Genomic DNA, 22,427 nt, shown 5'->3' with positions numbered 1-22,427 from the left:
GGAAGGCATGTAATGAATGGAAGGTTGCCTCTCAGTTTGCTTCAATGCAGCAGGTGGAAGGCATGTAATGGATGGAAGGCTGCCTGTCAGTTTGTTTCTATGCAGCAGGTTTTGGAAGGCATGTAATGAATGGAAGGTTGCCTCTCAGTTTGCTTCAATGCAGTAGGTGGAAGGCATGTAATGAATGGAAGGCTGCCTGTCAGTTTGTTTCTATGCAGCAGGTTTTGGAAGGCATGTAATGAATGGAAGGTTGCCTCTCAGTTTGCTTCAATGCAGCAGGTGGAAGGCATGTAATGAATGGAAGGCTGCCTGTCAGTTTGTTTCTATGCAGCAGGTTTTGGAAGGCATGTAATGAATGGAAGGTTGCCTCTCAGTTTGCTTCAATGCAGCAGGTGGAAGGCATGTAATGAATGGAAGGCTGCCTGTCAGTTTGTTTCTATGCAGCAGGTTTTGGAAGGCATGTAATGAATGGAAGGTTGCCTCTCAGTTTGCTTCAATGCAGCAGGTGGAAGGCATGTAATGAATGGAAGGCTGCCTGTCAGTTTGTTTCTATGCAGCAGGTTTTGGAAGGCATGTAATGAATGGAAGGACGCCTCTCAGTTTGTTTCAATGCAGCAGGTGGAAGGCATGTAATGGATGGAAGGCTGCCTGTCAGTTTGTTTCTATGCAGCAGGTTTTGGAAGGCATGTAATGAATGGAAGGTTGCCTCTCAGTTTGCTTCAATGCAGTAGGTGGAAGGCATGTAATGAATGGAAGGTCGCCTCTCAGTTTGCTTCAATACAGCAGGTGGAAGGCATGTAATGGATGGAAGGCTGCCTGTCAGTTTGTTTCTATGCAGCAGGTTTTGGAAGGCATGTAATGAATGGAAGGACGCCTCTCAGTTTGTTTCAATGCAGCAGGTGGAAGGCATGTAATGGATGGAAGGCTGCCTGTCAGTTTGTTTCTATGCAGCAGGTTTTGGAAGGCATGTAATGAATTGAAGGTCGCCTCTCAATTTGTTTCAATGTAGCCGGTGGAAGGCATGTAATGAATGGAGGGTTGCCTCTTAGTTTGTTTCAATGCAGCAGGTGGAAATCATGTAATGGATGGAAGGTCGCCTCTCAGCTTGTTTCAATGCAGCTGGTGGAAGGCATGTAATAGATGGAAGGTTGCCTCTCAGTTTGCTTCAATGCAGTAGGTGGAAGGCATGTAATGAATGGAAGGTTGCCTCTCAGCTTGTTTGAATGCAACAGGTGGAAGGCATGTAATGGATGGAAGGTCGCCTCTCAGTTTGCTTCAATGCAGCAGGTGGAAGGCATGTAATGGATGGAAGGCTGCCTGTCAGTTTGTTTCTATGCAGCAGGTTTTGGAAGGCATGTAATGAATGGAAGGTCGCCTCTCAGCTTGTTTCAATGCAGCAGGTGGAAGGCATGTAATGGATGGAAGGTTGCCTCTCAGTTTGCTTCAATGCAGCAGGTGGAAGGCATGTAATGGATGGAAGGTTGCCTCTCAGTTTGTTTCAATGCAGCTGGTGGAAGGCATGAAATGGATGGCAGGTTGCCTCTCAGTTTGTTCTAATGCAGCAGATGGAAGGCATGTAATGGATGGAAGGCTGCCTCTCAGTTTGTTTCAATGCAGCAGGTCGAAAGCATGAAATGGATGGCAGGTTGCCTCTGAGTTTGCTTCAATGCAGCAGGTGGAAGGCATGTAATGAATGGAAGGTCGCCTCTCAGTTTGTTTCAATGCAGCAGGTGGAAGGCATGCAATGAATGGAAGGTCGCCTCTCAGTTTGTTTCAATGCAGCAGGTGGAAGGCATGAAATGGATGGCAGGTTGCCTCTCAGTTTGTTTTCAATGCAGCAGGTGGAAGGCATGTAATGGATAGAAGTTCGCCTCTCAGCTTGTTTCAATGCAGCAGGTGGAAGGCATGTAATGAATGGAAGGTTGCCTCTCAGTTTGCTTCAATGCAGCAGGTGGAAGGCATGTAATGGATGGAAGGCTGCCTGTCAGTTTGTTTCAAAGCAGCAGGTGGAAGGCATGTAATGAATGGAAGGTTGCCTCTCAGTTTGCTTCAATGCAGCAGGTGGAAGGCATGTAATGAATAAAAGGTCACCTCTTAGTTTGTTTCAATGCAGCAGGTGGAAATCATGTAATGGATGGAAGGTCGCCTCTCAGCTTGTTTCAATGCAGCTGGTGGAAGACATGTAATAGATGGAAGGTTGCCTCTCAGTTTGCTTCAATGCAGTAGGTGGAAGGCATGTAATGAATGGAAGGTTGCCTCTCAGCTTGTTTGAATGCAGCAGGTGGAAGGCATGTAATGGATGGAAGGTCGCCTCTCAGTTTGCTTCAATGCAGCAGGTGGAAGGCATGTAATGGATGGAAGGCTGCCTGTCAGTTTGTTTCTATGCAGCAGGTTTTGGAAGGCATGTAATGAATGGAAGGTTGCCTCTCAGCTTGTTTCAATGAAGCAGTTGGAAGGCATGTAATGGATGGTAGGTTGCCTCTCAGTTTGTTTAAATGCAGGAGGTGGGAGGCATGTAATGGGTGAAAGGTTGCCTTTCAGCTTGTTTCAATGCAGCAGGTGGAAGGCATGTAATGAATGTAAGGTCGCCTCTCAGTTTGTTTCAATGGAGCAGGTGGAAGGCATGCAATGGATGAAAGGTTCCCTCTCAGCTTGTTTCAATGCAGCATGTGGAAGGCATGTAATGGATAGAAGGTTGCCTCTCAGTTTGCTTCAATGCAGCAGGTGGAAGGCATGTAATGAATGGAAGGTTGCCTCTCAGCTTGTTTCAATGCAGCTGGTGGAAGGCATGTAATTGATGGAAGGTCACCTCTAAGCTTGTTTCAATGCATCATGTGGAAGACGTGTAATGGATGGAAGGTTGCCTCTCAGTTTGTTTCAATGCAGCAGGTGGAAGGCATGAAATGGATGGCAGGTTGCCTCTCAGTTTGCTTCAATGCAGCAGGTGGAAGGCATGTAATGAATGGAAGGTCGCCTCTCAGCTTGTTTCAATGCATCAGGTGGAAGGCATGTAATGGATAGAAGGTCGCCTCTCAGCTTGTTTCAATGCAGCAGGTGGAAGGCATGTAATGAATGGAAGGTTGCCTCTCAGTTTGCTTCAATGCAGCAGGTGGAAGGCATGTAATGGATGGAAGGCTGCCTGTCAGTTTGTTTCAATGCAGCAGGTGGAAGGCATGTAATGAATGGAAGGTTGCCTCTCAGTTTGTTTCAATGCAGCAGGTGGAAGGCATGTAATGAATAAAAGGTCGCCTCTTAGTTTGTTTCAATGCAGCAGGTGGAAGGCATGTAATGGATGGAAGGTTGCCTCTCAGTTTGTTTCAATGCAGTAGGTGGAAAGCATGTAATGAATGGAAGGTCGCCTCTCAGTTTGTTTCAATGCAGCAGGTTGAAGGCATGTAATGGATGGCAGGTAGCCTCTCAGTTTGTTTCAATGCAGGAGGGGGAAGGCGTGTTATGGTTGGAAGGTTGCCTCTCAGCTTGTTTCAATGAAGCAGTTGGAAGGCATGTAATGGATGGTAGGTTGCCTCTTAGTTTGTTTAAATGCAGGAGGTGGAAGGCATGTAATGGGTGAAAGGTTGCCTCTCAGCTTGTTTCAATGCAGCAGGTGGAAGGCATGTAATGAATGTAAGGTCGCCTCTCAGTTTGTTTCAATGCAGCAGGTGGAAGGCATGAAAAGGATGGCAGGTTGCCTCTCAGTTTGCTTCAATGCAGCAGGTGGAAGGCATGCAATGGATGAAGGTCGCCTCTCAGCTTGTTTCAATGCAGCAGGTGGAAGGCATGTAATGGATGGAAGGCTGCCTGTCAGTTTGTTTCAATGCAGCAGGTTTCGGAAGGCATGTAATGAATGGAAGGTCGCCTCTCAGTTTGCTTCTATGCAGCAGGTGGAAGGCATGTAATGAATAAAAGGTCGCCTCTTAGTTTGTTTCAATGCAGCAGGTGGAAAACATGTAATGAATAGAAGGTCACCTCTTAGTTTGTTTTAATGCAGCAGGTGGAAGGCATGTAATGGATAGAAAGTTGCCTCTCAGTTTGTGTCGATGCAGCAGGTGGAAGGCATGTAATGAATGGAAGGTCCCCTCTTAGTTTGTTTCAATGCAGCAGGTGGAAGGCATGTAATGAATGGAAGGTCGCCTCTCAGTTTGTTTCAAAGCAGCAGGTGGAAGGCATGTAATGAATGGAAGGTCGCCTCTCGGTTTGTTTCAATGCAGCAGGTCGAAAGCATGAAATGGATGGCATTTTGCCTTATAGTTTGTTTCAATGCAGCAGGTGGAAGGCATGTATTGGATGGAAGGTCGCCTCTCAGCTTGTTTCAATGCAGCAGGTGGAAGGCATGTATTGGATGGAAGGTCGCCTCTCAGCTTGTTTCAATGCAGTAGGTGGAAGGCATGTAATGGATGGAAGGTTGCCTCTCAGTTTGCTTCAGTGCAGCAGGTGGAAGGCATGTAATATTGAGCCCATGGAAACTACAAAGGGAGCATTTGAATCATTCAATATCATAAGTGTAGACAAGTTGTATGAATTTCGCCTATTACAGTCAATCTACTTTTCCTCCCCTGAAGTTACTAACCTTCTAAAGTCCTTGGCATCCTTAGAGCGACGAAATATTAGCGTCCAAACAAGAAATGTTGATGCGTGGGCAGTTCCTCATTTTCGTACATTTTATAAATATCAGTCACTTACCCATAACCTCCCTACAATACTAAACAAATATAGATGCACAGTGGGCTTGAACAAAAAACAATTACATTCCTGTTTTGTGCAGTTGTGATCCATTAATTTTTGTTTGTTGTTTCCACGTATGTGCTTTTCAGTTGTTTTATTTTTGGTTTCAGTTCATTACTGGTAGCTTTATGTGATTGACATCATTATTACCTGTCACAGTAACTGTTTTATTATTCTTTTCGCTGCTGCCTTGTAATGGTCTCTTGGGCCTCGTCAAGCTTTTGTGTAGCTTTTAGCCCAAGAGACCATCCAGTTGTCTTCTGGAAATAAAGATGTATATAATGGATGGAAGGTTGCCTCTCAGTTTGTTTCAATGCAGCAGGTGGAAGGCATGTAATGGATAGAAGTTCGCCTCTCAGCTTGTTTCAATGCAGCAGGTCGAAGGCATGTAATGAATGGAAGGTTGCCTCTCAGTTTGCTTCAATGCAGCAGGTGGAAGGCATGTAATGGATGGAAGGCTGCCTGTCAGTTTGTTTCAAAGCAGCAGGTGGAAGGCATGTAATGAATGGAAGGTTGCCTCTCAGTTTGCTTCAATGCAGCAGGTGGAAGGCATGTAATGAATAAAAGGTCACCTCTTAGTTTGTTTCAATGCAGGAGGGGGAAGACGTGGTATGGATGGAAGGTTGCCTCTCAGCTTGTTTCAATGAAGCAGTTGGAAGGCATGTAATGGATGGTAGGTTGCCTCTCAGTTTGTTTAAATGCAGGAGGTGGGAGGCATGTAATGGGTGAAAGGTTGCCTTTCAGCTTGTTTCAATGCAGCAGGTGGAAGGCATGTAATGAATGTAAGGTCGCCTCTCAGTTTGTTTCAATGGAGCAGGTGGAAGGCATGCAATGGATGAAAGGTTCCCTCTCAGCTTGTTTCAATGCAGCATGTGGAAGGCATGTAATGGATAGAAGGTTGCCTCTCAGTTTGCTTCAATGCAGCAGGTGGAAGGCATGTAATGAATGGAAGGTTGCCTCTCAGCTTGTTTCAATGCAGCTGGTGGAAGGCATGTAATTGATGGAAGGTCACCTCTAAGCTTGTTTCAATGCATCATGTGGAAGACGTGTAATGGATGGAAGGTTGCCTCTCAGTTTGTTTCAATGCAGCAGGTGGAAGGCATGAAATGGATGGCAGGTTGCCTCTCAGTTTGCTTCAATGCAGCAGGTGGAAGGCATGTAATGAATGGAAGGTCGCCTCTCAGCTTGTTTCAATGCAGCAGGTGGAAGGCATGTAATGGATAGAAGGTCGCCTCTCAGCTTGTTTCAATGCAGCAGGTGGAAGGCATGTAATGAATGGAAGGTTGCCTCTCAGTTTGCTTCAATGCAGCAGGTGGAAGGCATGTAATGGATGGAAGGCTGCCTGTCAGTTTGTTTCAATGCAGCAGGTGGAAGGCATGTAATGAATGGAAGGTTGCCTCTCAGTTTGTTTCAATGCAGCAGGTGGAAGGCATGTAATGAATAAAAGGTCGCCTCTTAGTTTGTTTCAATGCAGCAGGTGGAAGGCATGTAATGGATGGAAGGTTGCCTCTCAGTTTGTTTCAATGCAGTAGGTGGAAAGCATGTAATGAATGGAAGGTCGCCTCTCAGTTTGTTTCAATGCAGCAGGTTGAAGGCATGTAATGGATGGCAGGTAGCCTCTCAGTTTGTTTCAATGCAGGAGGGGGAAGGCGTGTTATGGATGGAAGGTTGCCTCTCAGCTTGTTTCAATGAAGCAGTTGGAAGGCATGTAATGGATGGTAGGTTGCCTCTTAGTTTGTTTAAATGCAGGAGGTGGAAGGCATGTAATGGGTGAAAGGTTGCCTCTCAGCTTGTTTCAATGCAGCAGGTGGAAGGCATGTAATGAATGTAAGGTCGCCTCTCAGTTTGTTTCAATGCAGCAGGTGGAAGGCATGAAAAGGATGGCAGGTTGCCTCTCAGTTTGCTTCAATGCAGCAGGTGGAAGGCATGCAATGGATGAAGGTCGCCTCTCAGCTTGTTTCAATGCAGCAGGTGGAAGGCATGTAATGGATGGAAGGTCGCCTCTCAGTTTGCTTCTATGCAGCAGGTGGAAGGCATGTAATGAATAAAAGGTCGCCTCTTAGTTTGTTTCAATGCAGCAGGTGGAAAACATGTAATGAATAGAAGGTCACCTCTTAGTTTGTTTTAATGCAGCAGGTGGAAGGCATGTAATGGATAGAAAGTTGAATCTCAGTTTGTGTCGATGCAGCAGGTGGAAGGCATGTAATGAATGGAAGGTCCCCTCTTAGTTTGTTTCAATGCAGCAGGTGGAAGGCATGTAATGAATGAAAGGTCGCCTCTCAGTTTGTTTCAAAGCAGCAGGTGGAAGGCATGTAATGAATGGAAGGTCGCCTCTCGGTTTGTTTCAATGCAGCAGGTCGAAAGCATGAAATGGATGGCATTTTGCCTTATAGTTTGTTTCAATGCAGCAGGTGGAAGGCATGTATTGGATGGAAGGTCGCCTCTCAGCTTGTTTCAATGCAGTAGGTGGAAGGCATGTAATGGATGGAAGGTCGCCTCTCAGTTTGTTTCAAAGCAGCAGGTGGAAGGCATTTAATGAATGGAAGGTCGCCTCTCGGTTTGTTTCAATGCAGCAGGTCGAAAGCATGAAATGGATGGCATTTTGCCTTATAGTTTGTTTCAATGCAGCAGGTGGAAGGCATGTATTGGATGGAAGGTCGCCTCTCAGCTTGTTTCAATGCAGTAGGTGGAAGGCATGTAATGGATGGAAGGTCGCCTCTTAGTTTGTTTCAATGCAGCAGGTGGAAGGCATGTATTGGATGGAAGGTCGCCTCTCAGCTTGTTTCAATGCAGTAGGTGGAAGGCATGTAATGGATGGAAGATTGCCTCTCAGTTTGCTTCAATGCAGCAGGTGGAAGGCATGTAATATTGAGCCCATGGAAACTACAAAGGGAGCATTTGAATCATTCAATATCATAAGTGTAGACAAGTTGTATGAATTTCGCCTATTACAGTCAATCTACTTTTCCTCCCCTGAAGTTACTAACCTTCTAAAGTCCTTGGCATCCTTAGAGCGACGAAATATTAGCGTGCAAACAAGAAATGTTGATGCGTGGGCAGTTCCTCATTTTCGTACATTTTATAAATATCAGTCACTTACCCATAACCTCCCTACAATACTAAACAAATATAGACGCACAGTGGGCTTGAACAAAAAACAATTACATTCCTGTTTTGTGCAGTTGTGATCCATTAATTTTTGTTTGTTGTTTCCGCGTATGTGCTTTTCAGTTGTTTTATTTTTGGTTTCAGTTCATTACTGGTAGCTTTATGTGATTGACATCATTATTACCTGTCACAGTAACTGTTTTATTATTCTTTACGCTGCTGCCTTGTAATGGTCTCTTGGGCCTCGTCAAGCTTTTGTGTAGCTTTTAGCCCAAGAGACCATCCAGTTGTCTTCTGGAAATAAAGATGTATATAATGGATGGAAGGTTGCCTCTCAGTTTGTTTCAATGCAGCAGGTGGAAGGCATGTAATGAATGGAAGGTCGCCTCTCAGTTTGTTTCAATGCAGCAAGTGGAAGGCATGAAATGGATGGAAGGTTGCCTCTCAGTTTGTTTCAATGCAGTAGGTGGAAAGCATGTAATGAATGGAAGGTTGCCTCTCAGTTTGTTTCAATGCAGGAGGAGGAAGACGTGTTATGGATGGAAGGTTGCCTCTCAGCTTGTTTCAATGAAGCAGTTGGAAGGCATGTAATGGATGGTAGGTTGCCACTCAGTTTGTTTAAATGCAGGAGGTGGGAGGCATGTAATGGGTGAAAGGTTGCCTTTCAGCTTGTTTCAATGCAGCAGGTGGAAGGCATGTAATGAATGTAAGGTCGCCTCTCAGTTTGTTTCAATGCAGCAGGTGGAAGGCGTGCAATGGATGATAGGTTCCCTCTCAGCTTGTTTCAATGCAGCAGGTGGAAGGCATGTAATGGATGGAAGGTTGCCTTTCAGTTTGCTTCAATGCAGCAGGTGGAAGGCATGCAATGAATGGAAGGTTGCCTCTCAGCTTGTTTCAATGCAGCTGGTGGAAGGCGTGTAATGGATGGAAGGTCGCCTCTCAGCTTGTTTCAATGCAGCATGTGGAAGACGTGTAATGCATAAAAGGTTGCCTCTCACTTTGCTTCAATGCAGCAGGTGGAAGGCATGTAATGAAAAAAGGTCGCCTCTTAGTTTGTTTCAATGCAGCAGTTGAAAGGCATGTAATGGATGGAAGGTTGCCTCTCAGTTTGTTTCAATGCAGTAGGTGGAAAGCATGTAATGAATGGAAGGTCGCCTCTCAGTTTGTTTCAATGCAGCAGGTTGAAGGCATGTAATGGATGGCAGGTAGCCTCTCAGTTTGTTTCAATGCAGGATGGGGAAGGCGTGTTATTAATGGAAGGTTGCCTCTCAGCTTGTTTCAATGAAGCAGTTGGAAGGCATGTAATGGATGGTAGGTTGCCTCTCAGTTTGTTTAAATGCAGCAGGTGGAAGGCATGTAATGGGTGAAAGGTTGCCTCTCAGCTTGTTTCAATGCAGCAGGTGGAAGGCATGTAATGAATGTAAGGTCGCCTCTCAGATTGTTTCAATGCAGCAGGTGGAAGGCATGAAATGGATGGCAGGTTGCCTCTCAGTTTGCTTCAATGCAGTAGGTGGATGGCATGTAATGAATGGAAGGTCGCCTCTTTGTTTCAATGCAGCAGGTGGAAGGCATGCAATGGATGAAAGGTCGCCTCTCAGCTTGTTTCAATGCAGCTGGTGGAAGGCATGTAATGGATGGAAGGTTGCCTCTCAGTTTGCTTCAATGCAGTAGGTGGAAGGCATGTAATGAATGGAAGGTTGCCTCTCAGCTTGTTTCAATGCAGCTGGTGGAAGGCATGTAATGGATGGAAGGTCGCCTCTCAGCTTGTTTCAATGCAGCATGTGGAAGACATGTAATGCATAAAAGGTTGCCTCTCACTTTGCTTCAATGCAGCAGGTGGAAGGCATGTAATGGATGGAAGGTTGCCTCACAGTTTGTTTCAATGCAGCAGGTGGAAGGCATGTAATGAATAGAAGGTCGCCTATCAGTTTGTTTCAATGCAGCAGGTGGAAGGCATGTAATGAATGGAAGGTCGCCTCTCAGTTTGTTTCAATGCAGCAGGTCGAAAGCATGAAATGGATGGCAGGTTGCCTTATAGTTTGTTTCAATGCAGCAGGTGGAAGGCATGTAATGGATGGAAGGTCGCCTCTCAGCTTGTTTCAATGCAGCAGGTGGAAGGCATGTAATGGATGGAAGGTTGCCTCTCAGTTTGCTTGAATGCAGCAGGTGGAAGGCATGTAATGGATGGAAGGCTGCTTGTCAGTTTGTTTCAATGCAGCAGGTTTTGGAAGGCATGTAATGAATGGAAGGTCGCCTCTCAGTTTGCTTCAATGCAGCAGGTGGAAGGCATGTAATGAATAAAAGGTCGCCTCTTAGTTTGTTTCAATGCAGCAGGTGGAAGGCGTGCAATGGATGATAGGTTCCCTCTCAGCTTGTTTCAATGCAGCAGGTGGAAGGCATGTAATGGATGGAAGGTTGCCTCTCAGTTTGCTTCAATGCAGCAGGTGGAAGGCATGCAATGAATGGAAGGTTGCCTCTCAGCTTGTTTCAATGCAGCTGGTGGAAGGCGTGTAATGGATGGAAGGTCGCCTCTCAGCTTGTTTCAATGCAGCATGTGGAAGACGTGTAATGCATAAAAGGTTGCCTCTCACTTTGCTTCAATGCAGCAGGTGGAAGGCATGTAATGAATAAAAGGTCGCCTCTTAGTTTGTTTCAATGCAGCAGTTGAAAGGCATGTAATGGATGGAAGGTTGCCTCTCAGTTTGTTTCAATGCAGTAGGTGGAAAGCATGTAATGAATGGAAGGTTGCCTCTCAGTTTGTTTCAATGCAGCAGGTTGAAGGCATGTAATGGATGGCAGGTAGCCTCTCAGTTTGTTTCAATGCAGGATGGGGAAGGCGTGTTATTAATGGAAGGTTGCCTCTCAGCTTGTTTCAATGAAGCAGTTGGAAGGCATGTAATGGATGGTAGGTTGCCTCTCAGTTTGTTTAAATGCAGCTGGTGGAAGGCATGTAATGGGTGAAAGGTTGCCTCTCAGCTTGTTTCAATGCAGCAGGTGGAAGGCATGTAATGAATGTAAGGTCGCCTCTCAGATTGTTTCAATGCAGCAGGTGGAAGGTATGAAATGGATGGCAGGTTGCCTCTCAGTTTGCTTCAATGCAGCAGGTGGAAGGCATGTAATGAATGGAAGGTCGCGTCTTTGTTTCAATGCAGCAGGTGGAAGGCATGCAATGGATGAAAGGTCGCCTCTCAGCTTGTTTCAATGCAGCTGGTGGAAGGCATGTAATAGATGGAAGGTTGCCTCTCAGTTTGCTTCAATGCAGTAGGTGGAAGGCATGTAATGAATGGAAGGTTGCCTCTCAGCTTGTTTCAATGCAGCTGGTGGAAGGCATGTAATGGATGGAAGGTTGCCTCACAGTTTGTTTCAATGCAGCAGGTGGAAGGCATGTAATGAATAGAAGGTCGCCTATCAGTTTGTTTCAATGCAGCAGGTGGAAGGCATGTAATGAATGGAAGGTCGCCTCTCAGTTTGTTTCAATGCAGCAGGTCGAAAGCATGAAATGGATGGCAGGTTGCCTTATAGTTTGTTTCAATGCAGCAGGTGGAAGGCATGTAATGGATGGAAGGTCGCCTCTCAGCTTGTTTCAATGCAGCAGGTGGAAGGCATGTAATGGATGGAAGGTTGCCTCTCAGTTTGCTTGAATGCAGCAGGTGGAAGGCATGTAATGGATGGAAGGTCGCCTCTCAGTTTGTTTCAATGCAGCAGGTGGAAGGCATGAAATGGATGGAAGGTTGCCTCTCAGTTTGTTTCAATGCAGCAGGTGGAAGGCATGAAATGGATGGCGGGTTGCCTCTCAGTTTGCTTCAATGCAGCAGTTGGAAAGCATGTAATGAATGGAAGGTGGCCTCTTAGTTTGTTTCAATGCAGCAGGTGGAAGGCATGCAATGGATGAAAGGTCGCCTCTGAGCTTGTTTCAATGCAGCAGGTGGAAGGCATGTAATTTGATGGAAGGTTGCCTCTCAGTTTGCTTCAATGCAGTAGGTGGAAGGCATGTAATGAATGGAAGGTTGCCTCTAAGCTTGTTTCAATGCAGCTGGTGGAAGGCATGTAATGGATGGAAGGTCGCCTCTCAGCTTGTTTCAATGTAGCATATGGAAGACATGTAATGCATAAAAGGTTGCCTCTCAATTTGCTTCAATGCAGCAGGTGGAAGGCATGTAATGGATGGAAGGTTGCCTCTCAGTTTGTTTCAATGCAGCAGGTGGAAGGCATGAAATGGATGGCAGGTTGTCTCTCAGTTTGTTCTAATGCAGCGGATGGAAGGCATATAATGGATGGAATGCTGCCTCTCAGTTTGTTTCAATGCAGTAGGTCGAAAGCATGAAATGGATGGCAGGTTGCCTCTGAGTTTGCTTCAATGCAGCAGGTGGAAGGCATGTAATGAATGGAAAGGCGCCTCTCAGTTTGTTTCAATGCAGCATGTGGAAGGCATGTAATGAATTGAAGGTCGCCTCTCAATTTGTTTCAATGTAGCAGGTGGAAGGCATGTAATGAATGGAGGGTTGCCTCTTAGTTTGTTTCAATGCAGCACGTGGAAATCATGTAATGAATGGAAGGTCGCCTCTCAGCTTGTTTCAATGCAGCTGGTGGAAGGCATGTAATACATGGAAGGTTGCCTCTCAGTTTGCTTCAATGCAGTAGGTGGAAGGCATGTAATGGATGGAAGGTTGCCTCTCAGCTTGTTTCAATGCAGCAGGTGGAAGGCATGTAATGAATGGAAGGTCGCCTCTCAGTTTGCTTCAATGCAGCAGGTGGAAGGCATGTAATGGATGGAAGGTTGCCTCTCAGTTTGTTTCAATGCAGCAGGTGAAAAGCATGTAATGAATGGAAGGTCGCCTCTCAGTTTGTTTCAATGCAGCAGGTCGAAAGCATGAAATGGATGGCAGGTTGCCTTATAGTTTGTTTCAATGCAGCAGGTGGAAGGCATGTAATGGATGGAAGGTCTCCTCTCAGCTTGTTTCAATGCAGCAGGTGGAAGGCATGTAATGGATGGAAGGTTGCCTCTCAGTTTGCTTGAATGCAGCAGGTGGAAGGCATGTAATGGATGGAAGCCTGCTTGTCAGTTTGTTTCAAAGCAGCAGGTTTTGGAAGGCATGTAATGAATGGAAGGTCGCCTCTCAGTTTGCTTCAATGCAGCAGGTGGAAGGCATGTAATGAATAAAAGGTCGCCTCTTAGTTTGTTTCAATGCAGCAGGTGGAAGGCGTGCAATGGATGATAGGTTCCCTCTCAGCTTGTTTCAATGCAGCAGGTGGAAGGCATGTAATGGATGGAAGGTTGCCTCTCAGTTTGCTTCAATGCAGCAGGTGGAAGGCATGCAATGAATGGAAGGTTGCCTCTCAGCTTGTTTCAATGCAGCTGGTGGAAGGCGTGTAATGGATGGAAGGTCGCCTCTCAGCTTGTTTCAATGCAGCATGTGGAAAGCATGTAATGAATGGAAGGTCGCCTCTTAGTTTGTTTCAATGCAGCAGGTTGAAGGCATGTAATGGATGGCAGGTAGCCTCTCAGTTTGTTTCAATGCAGGATGGGGAAGGCGTGTTATTAATGGAAGGTTGCCTCTCAGCTTGTTTCAATGAAGCAGTTGGAAGGCATGTAATGGATGGTAGGTTGCCTCTCAGTTTGTTTAAATGCAGCTGGTGGAAGGCATGTAATGGGTGAAAGGTTGCCTCTCAGCTTGTTTCAATGCAGCAGGTGGAAGGCATGTAATGAATGTAAGGTCGCCTCTCAGATTGTTTCAATGCAGCAGGTGGAAGGCATGAAATGGATGGCAGGTTGCCTCTCAGTTTGCTTCAATGCAGCAGGTGGAAGGCATGTAATGAATGGAAGGTCGCCTCTTTGTTTCAATGCAGCAGGTGGAAGGCATGCAATGAATGAAAGGTCGCCTCTCAGCTTGTTTCAATGCAGCTGGTGGAAGGCATGTAATAGATGGAAGGTTGCCTCTCAGTTTGCTTCAATGCAGTAGGTGGAAGGCATGTAATGAATGGAAGGTTGCCTCTCAGCTTGTTTCAATGCAGCTGGTGGAAGGCATGTAATGGATGGAAGGTCGCCTCTCAGCTTGTTTCAATGCAGCATGTGGAAGACATGTAATGCATAAAAGGTTGCCTCTCACTTTGCTTCAATGCAGCAGGTGGAAGGCATGTAATGGATGGAAGGTTGCCTCACAGTTTGTTTCAATGCAGCAGATGGAAGGCATGCAATGAATAGAAGGTCGCCTATCAGTTTGTTTCAATGTAGCATATGGAAGACATGTAATGCATAAAAGGTTGCCTCTCAATTTGCTTCAATGCAGCAGGTGGAAGGCATGTAATGGATGGAAGGTCGCCTCTCAGCTTGTTTCAATGCAGCAGGTGGAAGGCATGTAATGGATGGAAGGCTGCTTGTCAGTTTGTTTCAATGCAGCAGGTTTTGGAAGGCATGTAATGAATGGAAGGTCGCCTCTCAGTTTGCTTCAATGCAGCAGGTGGAAGGCATGTAATGAATAAAAGGTCGCCTCTTAGTTTGTTTCAATGCAGCAGGTGGAAGGCATGTAATGGATGGAAGGTAGCCTCTCAGTTTGTTTCAATGCAGGAGGGGGAAGGCGTGTTATGGATGGAAGGTTGCCTTTCAGCTTGTTTTAATGAAGCAGTTGGAAGGCATGTAATGAATGGAAGGTTGCCTCTTAGTTTGTTTCAATGCAGCAGGTGGAAAGCATGTAATGGATGGAAGGTCGCCTCTCAGCTTGTTTCAATGCAGCAGGTGGAAGGCATGTAATTGATGGAAGGTCGCCTCTCAGTTTGTTTCAATGCAGCAGGTGGAAGGCATGTAATGGATGGAAGGTTGCCTCTCAGTTTGCTTGAATGCAGCAGGTGGAAGGCATGTAATGGATGGAAGGCTGCTTGTCAGTTTGTTTCAATGCAGCAGGTTTTGGAAGGCATGTAATGAATGGAAGGTCGCCTCTCAGTTTGCTTCAATGCAGCAGGTGGAAGGCATGTAATGAATAAAAGGTCGCCTCTTAGTTCGTTTGAATGCAGCAGGTGGAAGGCATGTAATGGATGGCAGGTAGCCTCTCAGTTTGTTTCAATGCAGGAGGGGGAAGGCGTGTTATGGATGGAAGGTTGCCTTTCAGCTTGTTTTAATGAAGCAGTTGGAAGGCATGTAATGAATGGAAGGTTGCCTCTTAGTTTGTTTCAATGCAGCAGGTGGAAAGCATGTAATGGATGGAAGGTCGCCTCTCAGCTTGTTTCAATGCAGCAGGTGGAAGGCATGTAATTGATGGAAGGTCGCCTCTCAGTTTGTTTCAATGCAGCAGGTGGAAGGCATGAAATGGATGGAAGGTTGCCTCTCAGTTTGTTTCAATGCAGCAGGTGGAAGGCATGAAATGGATGGCGGGTTGCCTCTCAGTTTGCTTCAATGCAGCAGTTGGAAAGCATGTAATGAATTGAAGGTGGCCTCTTAGTTTGTTTCAATGCAGCAGGTGGAAGGCATGCAATGGATGAAAGGTCGCCTCTGAGCTTGTTTCAATGCAGCAGGTGGAAGGCATGTAATTTGATGGAAGGTTGCCTCTCAGTTTGCTTCAATGCAGTAGGTGGAAGGCATGTAATGAATGGAAGGTTGCCTCTAAGCTTGTTTCAATGCAGCTGGTGGAAGGCATGTAATGGATGGAAGGTCGCCTCTCAGCTTGTTTCAATGTAGCATATGGAAGACATGTAATGCATAAAAGGTTGCCTCTCAATTTGCTTCAATGCAGCAGGTGGAAGGCATGTAATGGATGGAAGGTTGCCTCTCAGTTTGTTTCAATGCAGCAGGTGGAAGGCATGAAATGGATGGCAGGTTGTCTCTCAGTTTGTTCTAATGCAGCGGATGGAAGGCATATAATGGATGGAATGCTGCCTCTCAGTTTGTTTCAATGCAGTAGGTCGAAAGCATGAAATGGATGGCAGGTTGCCTTTGAGTTTGCTTCAATGCAGCAGGTGGAAGGCATGTAATGAATGGAAAGGCGCCTCTCAGTTTGTTTCAATGCAGCAGGTGGAAGGCATGTAATGAATTGAAGGTCGCCTCTCAATTTGTTTCAATGTAGCAGGTGGAAGGCATGTAATGAATGGAGGGTTGCCTCTTAGTTTGTTTCAATGCAGCACGTGGAAATCATGTAATGAATGGAAGGTCGCCTCTCAGCTTGTTTCAATGCAGCTGGTGGAAGGCATGTAATACATGGAAGGTTGCCTCTCAGTTTGCTTCAATGCAGTAGGTGGAAGGCATGTAATGGATGGAAGGCTGCCTGTCAGTTTGTTTCTATGCAGCAGGTTTTGGAAGGCATGTAATGAATGGAAGGTCGCCTCTCAGCTTGTTTCAATGCAGCAGGTGGAAGGCATGTAATGGATGGAAGGTTGCCTCTCAGTTTGCTTCAATGCAGCAGGTGGAAGGCATGTAATGGATGGAAGGTTGCCTCTCAGTTTGTTTCAATGCAGCTGGTGGAAGGCATGAAATGGATGGCAGGTTGCCTCTCAGTTTGTTCTAATGCAGCAGATGGAAGGCATGTAATGGATGGAAGGCTGCCTCTCAGTTTGTTTCAATGCAGCAGGTCGAAAGCATGAAATGGATGGCAGGTTGCCTCTGAGTTTGCTTCAATGCAGCAGGTGGAAGGCATGTAATGAATGGAAGGTCGCCTCTCAGTTTGTTTCAATGCAGCAGGTGGAAGGCATGCAATGAATGGAAGGTCGCCTCTCAGTTTGTTTCAATGCAGCAGGTGGAAGGCATGAAATGGATGGCAGGTTGCCTCTCAGTTTGTTTTCAATGCAGCAGGTGGAAGGCATGTAATGGATAGAAGTTCGCCTCTCAGCTTGTTTCAATGCAGCAGGTGGAAGGCATGTAATGAATGGAAGGTTGCCTCTCAGTTTGCTTCAATGCAGCAGGTGGAAGGCATGTAATGGATGGAAGGCTGCCTGTCAGTTTGTTTCAAAGCAGCAGGTGGAAGGCATGTAATGAATGGAAGGTTGCCTCTCAGTTTGCTTCAATGAAGCAGTTGGAAGGCATGTAATGGATGGTAGGTTGCCTCTTAGTTTGTTTAAATGCAGGAGGTGGAAGGCATGTAATGGGTGAAAGGTTGCCTCTTAGCTTGTTTCAATGCAGCAGGTGGAAGGCATGTAATGAATGTAAGGTCGCCTCTCAGTTTGTTTCAATGCAGCAGGTGGAAGGCATGAAAAGGATGGCAGGTTGCCTCTCAGTTTGCTTCAATGCAGCAGGTGGAAGGCATGCAATGGATGAAGGTCGCCTCTCAGCTTGTTTCAATGCAGCAGGTGGAAGGCATGTAATGGATGGAAGGTTGCCTCTCAGTTTGCTTCAATGCAGCAGGTGGAAGGCATGTAATGGATGGAAGGCTGCCTGTCAGTTTGTTTCAATGCAGCAGGTGGAAGGCATGTAATGAATGGAAGGTTGCCTCTCAGTTTGTTTCAATGCAGCAGGTGGAAGGCATGTAATGAATAAAAGGTCGCCTCTTAGTTTGTTTCAATGCAGCAGGTGGAAGGCATGTAATGGATGGAAGGTTGCCTCTCAGTTTGTTTCAATGCAGTAGGTGGAACGCATGTAATGAATGGAAGGTCGCCTCTCAGTTTGTTTCAATGCAGCAGGTTGAAGGCATGTAATGGATGGCAGGTAGCCTCTCAGTTTGTTTCAATGCAGGAGGGGGAAGGCGTGTTATGGATGGAAGGTTGCCTCTCAGCTTGTTTCAATGAAGCAGTTGGAAGGCATGTAATGGATGGTAGGTTGCCTCTTAGTTTGTTTAAATGCAGGAGGTGGAAGGCATGTAATGGGTGAAAGGTTGCCTCTCAGCTTGTTTCAATGCAGCAGGTGGAAGGCATGTAATGAATGTAAGGTCGCCTCTCAGTTTGTTTCAATGCAGCAGGTGGAAGGCATGAAATGGATGGCGGGTTGCCTCTCAGTTTGCTTCAATGCAGCAGTTGGAAAGCATGTAATGAATTGAAGGTGGCCTCTTAGTTTGTTTCAATGCAGCAGGTGGAAGGCATGCAATGGATGAAAGGTCGCCTCTGAGCTTGTTTCAATGCAGCAGGTGGAAGGCATGTAATTTGATGGAAGGTTGCCTCTCAGTTTGCTTCAATGCAGTAGGTGGAAGGCATGTAATGAATGGAAGGTTGCCTCTAAGCTTGTTTCAATGCAGCTGGTGGAAGGCATGTAATGGATGGAAGGTCGCCTCTCAGCTTGTTTCAATGTAGCATATGGAAGACATGTAATGCATAAAAGGTTGCCTCTCAATTTGCTTCAATGCAGCAGGTGGAAGGCATGTAATGGATGGAAGGTTGCCTCTCAGTTTGTTTCAATGCAGCAGGTGGAAGGCATGAAATGGATGGCAGGTTGTCTCTCAGTTTGTTCTAATGCAGCGGATGGAAGGCATATAATGGATGGAATGCTGCCTCTCAGTTTGTTTCAATGCAGTAGGTCGAAAGCATGAAATGGATGGCAGGTTGCCTTTGAGTTTGCTTCAATGCAGCAGGTGGAAGGCATGTAATGAATGGAAAGGCGCCTCTCAGTTTGTTTCAATGCAGCAGGTGGAAGGCATGTAATGAATTGAAGGTCGCCTCTCAATTTGTTTCAATGTAGCAGGTGGAAGGCATGTAATGAATGGAGGGTTGCCTCTTAGTTTGTTTCAATGCAGCACGTGGAAATCATGTAATGAATGGAAGGTCGCCTCTCAGCTTGTTTCAATGCAGCTGGTGGAAGGCATGTAATACATGGAAGGTTGCCTCTCAGTTTGCTTCAATGCAGTAGGTGGAAGGCATGTAATGGATGGAAGGCTGCCTGTCAGTTTGTTTCTATGCAGCAGGTTTTGGAAGGCATGTAATGAATGGAAGGTCGCCTCTCAGCTTGTTTCAATGCAGCAGGTGGAAGGCATGTAATGGATGGAAGGTTGCCTCTCAGTTTGCTTCAATGCAGCAGGTGGAAGGCATGTAATGGATGGAAGGTTGCCTCTCAGTTTGTTTCAATGCAGCTGGTGGAAGGCATGAAATGGATGGCAGGTTGCCTCTCAGTTTGTTCTAATGCAGCAGATGGAAGGCATGTAATGGATGGAAGGCTGCCTCTCAGTTTGTTTCAATGCAGCAGGTCGAAAGCATGAAATGGATGGCAGGTTGCCTCTGAGTTTGCTTCAATGCAGCAGGTGGAAGGCATGTAATGAATGGAAGGTCGCCTCTCAGTTTGTTTCAATGCAGCAGGTGGAAGGCATGCAATGAATGGAAGGTCGCCTCTCAGTTTGTTTCAATGCAGCAGGTGGAAGGCATGAAATGGATGGCAGGTTGCCTCTCAGTTTGTTTTCAATGCAGCAGGTGGAAGGCATGTAATGGATAGAAGTTCGCCTCTCAGCTTGTTTCAATGCAGCAGGTGGAAGGCATGTAATGAATGGAAGGTTGCCTCTCAGTTTGCTTCAATGCAGCAGGTGGAAGGCATGTAATGGATGGAAGGCTGCCTGTCAGTTTGTTTCAAAGCAGCAGGTGGAAGGCATGTAATGAATGGAAGGTTGCCTCTCAGTTTGCTTCAATGAAGCAGTTGGAAGGCATGTAATGGATGGTAGGTTGCCTCTTAGTTTGTTTAAATGCAGGAGGTGGAAGGCATGTAATGGGTGAAAGGTTGCCTCTCAGCTTGTTTCAATGCAGCAGGTGGAAGGCATGTAATGAATGTAAGGTCGCCTCTCAGTTTGTTTCAATGCAGCAGGTGGAAGGCATGAAAAGGATGGCAGGTTGCCTCTCAGTTTGCTTCAATGCAGCAGGTGGAAGGCATGCAATGGATGAAGGTCGCCTCTCAGCTTGTTTCAATGCAGCAGGTGGAAGGCATGTAATGGATGGAAGGTTGCCTCTCAGTTTGCTTCAATGCAGCAGGTGGAAGGCATGTAATGGATGGAAGGCTGCCTGTCAGTTTGTTTCAATGCAGCAGGTGGAAGGCATGTAATGAATGGAAGGTTGCCTCTCAGTTTGTTTCAATGCAGCAGGTGGAAGGCATGTAATGAATAAAAGGTCGCCTCTTAGTTTGTTTCAATGCAGCAGGTGGAAGGCATGTAATGGATGGAAGGTTGCCTCTCAGTTTGTTTCAATGCAGTAGGTGGAAAGCATGTAATGAATGGAAGGTCGCCGCTCAGTTTGTTTCAATGCAGCAGGTTGAAGGCATGTAATGGATGGCAGGTAGCCTCTCAGTTTGTTTCAATGCAGGAGGGGGAAGGCGTGTTATGGATGGAAGGTTGCCTCTCAGCTTGTTTCAATGAAGCAGTTGGAAGGCATGTAATGGATGGTAGGTTGCCTCTTAGTTTGTTTAAATGCAGGAGGTGGAAGGCATGTAATGGGTGAAAGGTTGCCTCTCAGCTTGTTTCAATGCAGCAGGTGGAAGGCATGTAATGAATGTAAGGTCGCCTCTCAGTTTGTTTCAATGCAGCAGGTGGAAGGCATGAAAAGGATGGCAGGTTGCCTCTCAGTTTGCTTCAATGCAGCAGGTGGAAGGCATGCAATGGATGAAGGTCGCCTCTCAGCTTGTTTCAATGCAGCAGGTGGAAGGCATGTAATGGATGGAAGGCTGCCTGTCAGTTTGTTTCAATGCAGCAGGTTTCGGAAGGCATGTAATGAATGGAAGGTCGCCTCTCAGTTTGCTTCTATGCAGCAGGTGGAAGGCATGTAATGAATAAAAGGTCGCCTCTTAGTTTGTTTCAATGCAGCAGGTGGAAAACATGTAATGAATAGAAGGTCACCTCTTAGTTTGTTTTAATGCAGCAGGTGGAAGGCATGTAATGGATAGAAAGTTGCCTCTCAGTTTGTGTCGATGCAGCAGGTGGAAGGCATGTAATGAATGGAAGGTCCCCTCTTAGTTTGTTTCAATGCAGCAGGTGGAAGGCATGTAATGAATGGAAGGTCGCCTCTCAGTTTGTTTCAAAGCAGCAGGTGGAAGGCATGTAATGAATGGAAGGTCGCCTCTCGGTTTGTTTCAATGCAGCAGGTCGAAAGCATGAAATGGATGGCATTTTGCCTTATAGTTTGTTTCAATGCAGCAGGTGGAAGGCATGTATTGGATGGAAGGTTGCCTCTCAGCTTGTTTCAATGAAGCAGTTGGAAGGCATGTAATGGATGGTAGGTTGCCTCTTAGTTTGTTTAAATGCAGGAGGTGGAAGGCATGTAATGGGTGAAAGGTTGCCTCTCAGCTTGTTTCAATGCAGCAGGTGGAAGGCATGTAATGAATGTAAGGTCGCCTCTCAGTTTGTTTCAATGCAGCAGGTGGAAGGCATGAAAAGGATGGCAGGTTGCCTCTCAGTTTGCTTCAATGCAGCAGGTGGAAGGCATGCAATGGATGAAGGTCGCCTCTCAGCTTGTTTCAATGCAGCAGGTGGAAGGCATGTAATGGATGGAAGGCTGCCTGTCAGTTTGTTTCAATGCAGCAGGTTTCGGAAGGCATGTAATGAATGGAAGGTCGCCTCTCAGTTTGCTTCTATGCAGCAGGTGGAAGGCATGTAATGAATAAAAGGTCGCCTCTTAGTTTGTTTCAATGCAGCAGGTGGAAAACATGTAATGAATAGAAGGTCACCTCTTAGTTTGTTTTAATGCAGCAGGTGGAAGGCATGTAATGGATAGAAAGTTGCCTCTCAGTTTGTGTCGATGCAGCAGGTGGAAGGCATGTAATGAATGGAAGGTCCCCTCTTAGTTTGTTTCAATGCAGCAGGTGGAAGGCATGTAATGAATGGAAGGTCGCCTCTCAGTTTGTTTCAAAGCAGCAGGTGGAAGGCATGTAATGAATGGAAGGTCGCCTCTCGGTTTGTTTCAATGCAGCAGGTCGAAAGCATGAAATGGATGGCATTTTGCCTTATAGTTTGTTTCAATGCAGCAGGTGGAAGGCATGTATTGGATGGAAGGTCGCCTCTCAGCTTGTTTCAATGCAGTAGGTGGAAGGCATGTAATGGATGGAAGGTCGCCTCTTAGTTTGTTTCAATGCAGCAGGTGGAAGGCATGTAATAGATGGAAGGTTGCCTCTCAGTTTGCTTCAATGCAGTAGGTGGAAGGCATGTAATGAATGGAAGGTCGCCTCTCAGTTTGTTTCAATGCAGCAGGTGGAAGGCATGTAATGGATGGAAGGCTGCCTCTCAGTTTGCTTCAATGCAGTAGGTGGAAGGCATGTAATGAATGGAAGGCTGCCTGTCAGTTTGTTTCTATGCAGCAGGTTTTGGAAGGCATGTAATGAATGGAAGGACGCCTCTCAGTTTGTTTCAATGCAGCAGGTGGAAGGCATGTAATGGATGGAAGGCTGCCTGTCAGTTTGTTTCTATGCAGCAGGTTTTGGAAGGCATGTAATGAATGGAAGGACGCCTCTCAGTTTGTTTCAATGCAGCAGGTGGAAGGCATGTAATGGATGGAAGGCTGCCTGTCAGTTTGTTTCTATGCAGCAGGTTTTGGAAGGCATGTAATGAATGGAAGGTTGCCTCTCAGTTTGCTTCAATGCAGCAGGTGGAAGGCATGTAATGGATGGAAGGCTGCCTGTCAGTTTGTTTCTATGCAGCAGGTTTTGGAAGGCATGTAATGAATGGAAGGTTGCCTCTCAGTTTGCTTCAATGCAGTAGGTGGAAGGCATGTAATGAATGGAAGGC

The 22,427-nt window shown here is 46.2% G+C and overlaps 1 protein-coding gene across 3 annotated transcripts in view; it reads left to right on the top strand.

The window, feature by feature from the left end:
- Positions 1 to 22,427, top strand: part of LOC144122125 (CUE domain-containing protein 1) — a 280,883-nt gene that overhangs the window by 168,881 nt on the left and 89,575 nt on the right. The gene's annotated exons all lie outside the window — the stretch shown is intronic.

This window comes from Amblyomma americanum, chromosome 2 (assembly GCF_052857255.1).
Source record: "Amblyomma americanum isolate KBUSLIRL-KWMA chromosome 2, ASM5285725v1, whole genome shotgun sequence".
Lineage (NCBI taxonomy): Eukaryota > Metazoa > Arthropoda > Arachnida > Ixodida > Ixodidae > Amblyomma > Amblyomma americanum.
Note: the sequence above shows the minus strand (reverse complement) of the source record. Positions and strands in the feature narration are given on the sequence as shown.